The sequence below is a fragment of the Cibotium barometz genome, chromosome 33, assembly GCF_041138505.1.
Source record: "Cibotium barometz isolate CiBa-2024 chromosome 33, ASM4113850v1, whole genome shotgun sequence".
Taxonomy (NCBI): Eukaryota; Viridiplantae; Streptophyta; class Polypodiopsida; order Cyatheales; family Cibotiaceae; genus Cibotium; species Cibotium barometz.
Genome location: NC_141078.1, coordinates 2187863 through 2198793, shown reverse-complemented (window position 1 = coordinate 2198793; position 10931 = coordinate 2187863). Strand labels below are relative to the sequence as shown.

Sequence of the window (10931 nt, the reverse complement as noted above, 5' to 3'; positions counted from 1 at the left end):
GAAAATTTTGTTGATGGTTCAAAGTATCTTGATATATCACCTTCAGATACGTATATGAAGGTAGAGAGAAATTGAGAAATAAATGATGTAGTGATCTTGATATCTCTCAAGTAAGCTATCTTTTTTGAAGATTTTATTATTATAGCCTTTTATGAGGATAAGAAACTAGTTTATCTAGTAATTTGTTTTTTTGTAGGCTTCTTTTGGTCACCCTACCTGCAGAGGCCTAATATCCTCTTTTTTTGTTAGACCCTATAGTCTCTATTTATGTAAGAGAAGCAAGCACCAATTTCAACAGGCTCAAAGAATGGTTGAGGAGGAAATTCCCGATCTAATGAATTTAGGCTTGGTATAGCCAAACTCTCCAGTCTTCCATAAGCTTCTGGTCTTGTAGGGACAATATACTTAGCATTTTATAAAAATATCTGTTTATAAATGAAAAACGTAGATGGTTGATCGAAAAATAATACTTTCCCAAGATCAGCACGCATGGCTTTGAAAATCCCGAATGACTCCATAGGTTGCCACTCAATTCTTGTTGATGGATAAACATCTATCACATCAGATAGATTGCAAGAGAGGAGGTTCAAAAGAAAAAGTTGCAAACAAACCCATAGATGGTGCACAACCTTGAAACCACTCAAAAGCTTAACCACTCACAAGCTTTTTTAAGGGGCTGTAATATAAGACATAGGAAACAAATAGGTTGTATTTTTGAAAAAACAATGTAGAGGTTTTTTAAAAACAGGTGCCGAGCTCGCGTATTAATGATCCATTTGTGCCTCATTAATAAAAAAATGTGTAAAAGTGGTCTCGAAAGTTTAAAAGGTGAAGGAAAATCTTAATGTGGATTATATGGCCTTTTAGCTAATAAAGAGTGGTAAGGGGTGTAAGAGAAAATGATTCAAGGGTTAAAGAGTGGAGAGCAAGGAAGAGCTAGGGCACAAAAGAGAAGAAACAAGCAAGGAAAAGCAATGAAGAAGCCCAAAGGAGAAGAAGAGCAGACGAACCCATTTATGGTAGGCGCTCGAGCTCCCACCTGTAGATTTTGTCTGCATCAAGCTTCCTTTCTCTGTTTTCCCCGGCCAAGACATGATTTTTGCTGGGCAAAAACCAACCGGTGGCCGTCACATGGCACCTTGAAACCATTTTCTCCCCCCGCTTCCAGCCAAGCCAGCATTTTCACCAAGTGAAAACCACCTGTTGGTTGTCTCATGGAATCACTTCCACTCCACCTTCCACCCCAACCCATTGTTTTTGCCGAGCGAAAACCACCCGGTGGCAGTTGGGTGGTGGCACTTCCTTCTCTCCTCCCCCTCACTTCGAACCAAATCAATGTTTTTGCCTTCTCTTCACCCGCTCCTTCTCTTCGATAAACTCTGCCCTCTTCTAGCCAAAGAAACATTTTTGCTGCGTGAAAACCACCCACCGGTGGGCTAACACAGGGTATCACATGGGGCATCAAGCCCTTCTCTAACTTGCCTTATGTAAACTTTTCTTACTTGACTCATTTAATTTGCAGATGTCTTCGGGTAATGCAAGATCATGGTAGTCCCTATGATCTCAATGTAGATCATGAGAGGAAAGGGAAAAAGACAAAGCATCGGACCTATCAAGGATCAACTCAAGACAAAAAGGAAAGATGCCGATAAAGGCATTGCAGGCCAATTCGAGAGCTCAATGATCAAGAGGCCTCTATTGCACCTAAGGTGCTTGTGCAAAGTGGAGGGGTAGGTGCATCATAAGTGCTCTCATGCACATTCGTGACGATGGAGAAAAAATGCTCTAGGAGGTAGTAGTGGTAGCACCTTCAGAAGGGCCATCAGAGGCAAAGAAAGGAAGTGAAAAGAAAAAGGGAGCACATCGAGATGTGGAATGCGGCAAGTTTGGGAAGGTGATTCAAACTAACATCTTGCAGGATGTGATGGATAACATCAGTTTGAAGAAGCAAAGAAAGCCTCCCTACATTCCCCTTTGTAGGCTTATTATTACCAATGAGGCCATTAGGACTCTGGGTGGTAATATTCAGGAACTAGTAGCCAAATTTGATAGCCAAGGATATGTTTCTAGTAGGGAGACTTCCTTGTTACACTTGGAAGGCTTGGGGAGAAACATGTGGAGGTGACTCGAGAGGATATTCAGCATTGGGGCCATGTGTGGTAGACAATGTCTGAAGAGTTTGAGACAGAATGTCAGCAAAACCCTAAGTGACAAATTCTCAAAGGAAAGAAATTTCTTGTGTGGGATGGAAACCATCTCTTAAAAGCATGGTTGCAACACATAAGCATAGGTTCCTCATCATACTCACAAACACGTATTGATTATTACCCATTAAATTTCAACATCTTAATTATGTTCTTTTGGTGTGTAGTGTGGGCTGATAGCAAGCAAAGACATGTCAGGGTGTGCTGCAAATTTCTCAATTTTGATCATACACAAGAAGGGGAGGTCCTCCTTGCTTGGTATGCATCCTACCCAAACTTCCCATTCCACAAATTGTTTATGTGAAAATTATATAAATGATATGTTAATCTCTTTATAGGCTTTCACAACTTCATGTGTCCCACACCATTTCACATGACATGTACTTGATGCAAAATTTGGCCAAGCCAAGAAGGAGACCCTCAAGCGCTACTTCATGTAAGAACTTCATGCAAGAAGAGCTAATACATCTTGAGGTGATGATGGCAAAAGAGAGAACTAGTGCTGGGATGAAGCCATGGTATGACATGCCCATGGTGGTTCTCTTGTAATTTGTGCTAATGGTAAGCTCCTAGTGGTTTTCTACTTTCATAAGTTTGATTTTACACATGTAATTTGTTAAAATGGATGGGTCTTATATTCTAGGAGGAATATGACAATAAGCATCATGAGGAGCTTAGTAAGGTAGACTTTTCTACTTTGAGTCTTCAAGAATGCGTAGAAGCACAAGAGAAGACAACAAAGAAAGCAGAAGACAAGGTGAAGAATAGAGGCTACAAGCTTCAATCTATTGCAAATCCTACCAATGGTGAGGGCTTCTTTCAAACTCTATTTTCAATTGATTGGGTGGCAAAATCTCGCGTAGTAACTGAATACAAACTTGGAATGCTCTCCTCGGCTAATATATCACGTGAAAGGTACCCACTTGTCTTATTTCAAATTAAATAATTTGTATTTGTATTCTTACTCTACCATATTCTTGTGATATGCAAAAATGTGTGTCCAGAAAGAAAGAGGTGTTAAAGATCCTGGCAGGGAAGAGAGGCTACAAGTAGAGCTTGGTATGCCCAAGGACAACAAAGAATGGCAATGTTATATTGCTAAGGAGACCTACTGGAGTCAAATGATGGATGTGGCATGTGCCTTGTTGGTGCGTCTAGATATGGAGGTGGCATCTAGTGTGCAAGTGCCTAGTGATGTGCTAAAGCTTTTTAGAGAATGTTGCCAGTTCCACTTCACTTATGCATTCCATTCTCTACATAGTGAGATGGGGAGCTCCCTACTTCTCAAGAAGAAAGCACAAATACACCTATCTGTTCATCGCCTAGTGTATACATATGGTTCCATTTATGTCAAGAAATTATTTAAAACTTATTTTGTTAAAACTCAATCATGTTTGGTAGAGTATGTTTTGTTGTGATGTGTTGTTTATAGGTGGTTACAAAGATTGAAGATGGAAAACTCCATCGAAGACTTTCCCTTAGAATGCCATGATTGGCTACTAATGGAGAATGGGCCAACCTCAATGTACCCATATAAATGGTGGAATGGAGGTATGACTCATTGGGGGAGGTTATTGGTGGTTGGATTATCCAAGTGATAAGATCCACCCTACTAAGATTCCCCTTTAGCAACGTAAGATGTCTCAACATTTTCATGTTGCATAGACCTAAATTTTGTATGTGGACTACATTCTCATCTTTTATAAATTCAACAGAGTTTGATGAATGGGTGAAGAAGAATAATCAAGAAGTAATAGATTTGGGATCTGCATCAAAACGAAAGGAGAAAAGGATTAAGTTTTCTCAAGACCCATGAGCAAAGAAGAACTTGGAGTTTCACCCAAGAGAGGGAAGCCAACAAGGGCTTGTAGATGAGACCATGGACATAAATGGTATGATTTATGTTTGCAAAATTCTATGGCATTTTCATGATTTAATACCCTTCATTTTAGAATTTCTACCAATGGAAGTGACATGCAAGTCACCCAAGTATACTATCGTGTGGTTAAAGCCTGACATAGGAGAGGTTGGTCGGGAAATAAATGCAAAAGAACCACATAACTAAGCAAAAGATCTTGCATTCTTTTTTAGTTTGTATAATTTCAGCCTCCTAAAGGGTGAGACATTATAGTTTTTAGGTATGTTTGTGCACCTTGTCCCCCTTGATTACTTTGGAAAGGGGATCCTATAAAGAAGATAGCTAATATGGTTTGGGTTGATTACCTAACTTCCACTCCTATATCATATTGTGGCCACAAAGTTACTATGACATGGTGTAATAAATTAACACCTGACTTGGTACGTGGAGCTCCTGCACTTGTAGACAAGATACTAGCTAATGGAGGCTAGTTCATAACAACTTGTACTGCCAATGACCTTTATAAGATACAAAATGTACCCAGTGCATGCATGTTTAGGCTCTATCAAACCATGATGGTGTATATCCACAATGGGTACATTATGTAAGAGCCTCATGAAATGGTAAGGACGTTCTGATCCCATGGATCTTTGGTTGTGATGGGATATATAGCTTATGTGCATAGTCCTAACTACTTATAATGTGGATTTTTGATAGCTGAATTGGTTGGTCCCTCCTTGGTATGAGAACTTAGAGGAAGTCAGCTCAAGGTATAGGGAAGTAAGCTAAGAGGTATAGAGAAGTCAATTGAAGCTATAGGAAAGTTGTTAATTCCATTTTGGATTAACAAGTATGCTCCTCCAATTGAGGACATTAATAAGTGTCATGATGAAAAGGCATTATAAAAATTGTACATTATGAGATATTGACCACCCAAGGCCTTAGTTAAGTAAGTTTTGGGGATGCCCAAGTGTGAATAAGGGCCAAATGTATATAAGGCATTTTCTCATAATGAAAAGACACAATCTCCCTTTGTACTATTGAGAGCTCTTCCTTGTGTCTTGAGAGAGAGCATTCTAGAATTTGCACCTCTTCTATGCTTGCATGTTTCATACTTGTGTGGGAGAGAGAGAGAGTGATTGCTTTATGCAATGGTGTGAGCGACTCTATGATGATAGCGTGGAGGTTTGGAGCTTAAGGGACTCAAGTTCGAAGCATTGGTAAGTGCCCTACGACAATTGTGTTCTATTGCTCTTCCTTTAGGTGAATGCATTGAGTTCCCTCTTGGAGGTGTGGTAGCCCATAACATTTTTGGTGCCGTTGTGTTGGGGAGACACCTTTGTTTCCTCCTTACTCTTGGAGTTTGTATAAGATTCATGAGATTCATGATTGCCTTTGCATTCTCATAGTGCATTATGTAGGAAATGAATGGATAAGATTTGTGTGGAAGTAAAAAATTATGAGAAATTGGTTGTGTTTATTGTGGAAGTAAAAAATTATGAGAAATTGGTTGTGTTTATTGTGGAAGTAAAAAATTATGAGAAATTAGTTGTGTTTATTGTGTATGTGTGTGGTGGAGTGGTCTTGGAAGAGACCTTCACTGTTTTTTCTAGTTAATTTTGATATTTGCATCACTGGAATCATTAACGTGAATAAGTAGGTTAGTGTTTTGTTTTTCTTTCTTTTCAAAAATTCACAAAAATTAAAAAAATGAGCCATTAACTATGCCTTGAACTTGTATTACACTCCTTAGGCCATGGCACAATCATTTTGGAAACAGTTGGATAAGTGTTTTGCACCCAGAATCACATTAGTCAATGTGGAAAGTTTCCACGTGAAACTACAGGCAAATTGTTCATGACGTGAACCATTTTCTGCAACTTCACATCGTGAACCACTCTTGACATCAACGCTGCAATTCACAAGATTACCTTGCCAAAAATAGGTAGCCTTATCCTGACACCTCTGACACCATGAGGTCTGACAAAATTAAGAATTGTGAACATGTAGAAAATTATTCACAGCGTGAACTATTTCAGAACTCTTCACAACGTAAACTATTTCAGAACTCTTCATGACATGAGCCATTTTTTGTTCACGATGTGAACCAATTATTTTTCATGACGTGAAACCTTATCTCTTCACAACGTGAACTTTTTCTACAATCTCATGCCTTAATCAAATCAAACTTACGATCTTGGTATAGTCAAGTTAAGGCTAAGGAAGTCTTGAAAAAATTGACACCCATAAAACAAGGTAACGGGGAATTCTGTTTCCAAAAGCAAAAATTTTAAACACGTGAAAGTGCAAAAAATCGTTCACGACGTGAACTGCTTTTTGACACTTCACACCATGTTTTAAACACATGAAAGTGCAAAAAAAATTTCACCACACGAGCTGTTTTCTGACACTTCACGCCATGAAATGTTCTCTGTAATCTCACGGCCTCAAAAAAAGGTCGATAGAATCTGATCAAAACTTAATTAGGATAGCAAAATAGCTTATCAAATCATACATACATGCACTTAAGGTTTGGAAAGCTCATCGAAGATGATCTTACACCTGACGATAGTGCATCAAATCACCCAAGATCTTCCTATCAAAAAAGTGTGGGTTCCGGCCACTCAGTAAGCACTCACTTGAGTGTCTTAAGGAATCCTCCCACCATTGAAACTAGTAGTGAAGATTCCATGGAAGAAGGGTTGTGAGGTACTCTGGGTTTGGGGAAGAGGAGAAACCACCCTTCCTAACCAGATCCAGTGGTATCATTGATATCGTCCGAAGATTTTTTGGTCTCCAAACCAGTCATGTGACGAAGAAGCACAATCTGTGGACATGGGTCCATCAACCAGCGCTAGACTTGGTCCAAGGCAAGAAGTGCCTATCCAAACGTCAAATTTGAGACTGTCAAACATCGGCACCCCGTGAATGAGATGGGACATAGAAAGTGCGGGGCCAGGACCGGTCAAGTATTCTTCCCAACCTCGGAGGAAGTAGAGCTAGATCTAAAAAGGATCGAGGTGGAATGATAGCTATGAGAGTTGAGCTTAAGGAAACAAGATCTCAATACTCGAAGGGCGAGAGTTGAACAAAAGGATATGGAAAGTTTAAACTTACTCCAATCATGGGGTCGGGAGTCGGAAATAGTAATGGGAAGAAGTGAGGGAGAAATTCCAAACTTAGAACCCATAAATGAAGGGCCCAAAGTTGAGGAAGGGTTTATAACCTTAGAAGAAGAGGATAATTTAGCAAGAGCGACGAGTAAAGTGGAGGACCATCTGTACACCAAAAAGGACATCAAGCAGATGATCAATCATCCTATGTTCCTATAGGACATGGAACTTTTAATTCTACAAAGGCGTACAGAGGCAACTAATTATGAGCCATTCCAAGGTGTAGTGGCAGGACCATCCCATCGACCAGAGATACCTAGAAGAGCCAGGAAGAGGACGAGGTCTAGGTAGGGGGGAGCAATTCCTCAAGGACCATTGATCTTAATGCAGCCACAAGGATGGATCTGTTGAATATGGCCACAGAAATGGGCCAAGGAATGGTCAAGGAACTAGGTCATTACGTATGGTGCATAGAGAGGGCACGATGTTGATCAATAATGATCTTCTTATGCTCTTTTTGGTGATCTAGATACTAGGCAATGAATTAGGCACAACATGTAGGCTCTTCACGGCTTTAGATCATCTTTATCTTCATCTTCCTTCTATTTTTCTATTATTGCATTATTGAGCTCGTCCACATTCATGTTTCCAACTTTCTTGCTTCGAGTTCCAATCTCTTGGTGACTTGAAACACGTGAAGTCGTTGTTGCCAAAGATATTCTGACATCTTTCGGTTGAGGCAATGCAAGCGTATTATCTTTATATTCAATTACAGTTCTCAACATGCATCTAGATTGGCTGGTCAGGCTAGTACCAGATAATCATGCATCTTGTGATCTCTAACTCCTCTCCAAAAGCAAGGTAATAATTAATCATCAGTTAACCTCTCGTAGTTTGCACCTTGAATTTAAGTGCTTTAATCGAGACACACAGTCTCTCATCGACTCTATTTCCTTTTGTTTGATATTGTGCAGCTGTGCCACAGGGATCCCTCTATCACCACTTCTAGCAAAGCCGGGCACAAACACATTCTTGAGTCGTATGAAGTTAACCTTATCCTCGAGGGTTTGAGGGTTCAGAACCACTGATGCACTTTCCCTTCTAGGGTCAGTGAGAAAGCATGAATCATTGTCACATCACTAACAGACCCGTAGGTTTTTCATGTGGATTCAAAAATCTCTACATGTTGAATAGGATCCCCATCCCCACAGAATTTTTGGACAAGCTTGGAAATGATGTGTGGCTTCATTTGGGAGGGTCGGGATTCTAGAGCAGTGCCTCTGGGCATGGGCATAACCATCTCTACACTCATAGGAAATTGGTGTGGTGCTCCATGTGCAAATAGAATCACACTACCACCGGATGTCCGTGGTTAAGAGCAAGGCCACTACTATATTGTGCACACTGTGTAAAATTAGGGAATCATGACACTTCAATGTACAGATATCCAAGGTTCCAAACAGTTACATAGCTGTCATCACCTAGAGCTCCATTGGCCTTACCAGCACCACCTGGACAAATCATTGTGGCTGCATGACAACCCAACTCTTCCTACTTGCCTAGGGGGATGGAAGAGTGAAAAAAGTGGGTAAGGGTGACACCACGGTCACAATCCAAAATGGATCCAAAGAAAATACGATCAACACCGGATCCACCCACAATCGAGGAAGAAGGGGAGCAAACAATCAACCACAAAGTGCTAGACCTACACAAGTAAAGGGAAAGACCATCAACCCCTAAAGGAGTCAGTGTGAGTACCCAAATGCTGAAGAGGAGATAAGGAACATTAAAGATGCCAGGGCCTTAGTAGACGAAAGTCAACGGCTTCATGAAGCCAAAGCTAAGGGCTAACCGGATCAGGGATACAATGTATCCAAGAAATGAGCCAACGAGGGAAAGAGAATTGGACGTACCTACTCCAATTCCAGAAGAAATGGAAGAGGGATCTCAAGCAAACACAATGTCCAGGATGTTTGAGAAAAATGAACAGAGTGAGTCCATCCATTCTTTCCCTAGGGATGAATACAATCACACACATGGAGGGAACCCTCAATCGTCAGAAAACCCAGAGACATAGGAAGCCTCACAGTTGTACTATCCATGTCTATGCAAATGTCATTGGGGCAACTGCTACGCAGCTCCCGAACCCTATGGATAGACATAAAGGAATGGGTAGAAGGTGGACTAAAGCCAAGGACTAAGGCCAACCGACATTATAGAGGATGTTCTGCTGCTTCTGGTGGCAGAAAGAACCCTAAAACACACAAGGGAAACCCGAGTCGTCAAGATACCAGTTAATCAATTGGGACGTTATTACAAATGTGACGACACAAATGCTACAATCCTGATTCATCATGATGGGCACCAGGCACTGGCTATCCTGGATGGTGGGGCGGGGGTTAGCATATAAAACATTGCTGGGAAAACTGGGGAAACCCCAATCTAATAAGAGTAGATATAATTGTTAAAATGGCAGACGGAACATCTTCAAGACCCATTAGACTTTTGGAGAATGTGAAACTCAAACTCTTTACATTTCGTTACCATCATACATTTGTGGTAATGGACTTCCTGTGCCAACCCGACTCATATGATATAATATTGGGGAGGCCCTTCATGAGGGAGTCCAAATTGGTGCACGATTGGGCATTAGATCACGTGTATATGCATAGGGATTACCAAATTTTAAAGATAGATATGAGAACATGGAGAGCACACCCCATGTGTGAAGTCCCTAACCCCACTGCGCAACGAATTCAGGGGTTCTAGCAGCGGAAGTAGCACTTGAGGCGGCAGGGTCTCAGACTTGAGGCCTCGCCCACGGATATCTAGACAAGAGACTAATCCATCGGTTCTTCCAAAACCGATCCCGAAAAACTTTCCTTGCCCCCGAAAAGCACGGGTGATTCCTCCAGGATAACTTTTTTGTAACATAATCAAAAGCCTTAACTAACTAAACTGATCTGACCGAACCCGTAAGTCCCAAGTCAGATTAGGGAAAAGATTGCACTTGGATCATAGAGACCAAAGCTTTTTTCCTCATTGAGAGGCATAGCCGTTGATTCTTTTCCATAAAACAATTTTTATCTGGGATTTACTTCATCTATCGTACCACAACAGAATTGAGTCTCAATTTAAGGATCCCATCAGTCCAGGGTCCTGTGGGTTAGCCAACCACCCAACCATTGTAATGATGGGATCCAATTAAGAATTTGGTTAGGTTTTGTCCCGGGTGTACCAGGGAAAAGAGTTCCCAGGCCCCCTAGCTGGATATTCATGCAAACTTAAAACTAGTCACACCATTTATACACCCAATATGAAATTGCCTTTTCTCAGCATCAGTTATCTTTTAATCAATCATTTAATGAAACCATTGTGTCATTGATCACAATCCTCAAAATCTCCAGTTGAATCCTTATTTCTAATCATTCCTTCATTGGTGTACCTATGGCATCATTGGCAAACCAGAATGCTCAATACATGTTCACTCAATCAGGGGCCTTTTCGATAGTTTCTAGCTCATAGTAACCAGCAATATATTCACATATCAAAATGGAATCTCCATTGAAGATCAGCAAGATCAACCAACGGATCCATATAAAAGAGCCATGGACTCATCCGTTGAGGACCAGCAAGGTCAACCAACCAGATCCATGCCCGAATGCTCAACACCTGTTCACTCAGGGGCCTTTTCGATAGTTCCTAGCTCATAGTAACCAGAATATATTCACATATCAAAATAGAATCTTCGTTGAA

The 10931-nt window shown here is 40.8% G+C and overlaps 1 long non-coding RNA gene across 1 annotated transcript; it reads left to right on the top strand.

Moving 5' to 3' along the window:
* The first annotated feature begins 905 nt into the window (after positions 1-905).
* LOC147619191 (uncharacterized) lies at positions 906-4801 on the top strand. Its single transcript, XR_015261897.1, has 5 exons — positions 906-1019; positions 1523-2290; positions 2372-2462; positions 2543-2765; positions 2848-4801. It is a non-coding gene; the product is annotated as an uncharacterized LOC147619191 (long non-coding RNA).
* Positions 4802-10931: the final 6130 nt, after the last annotated feature.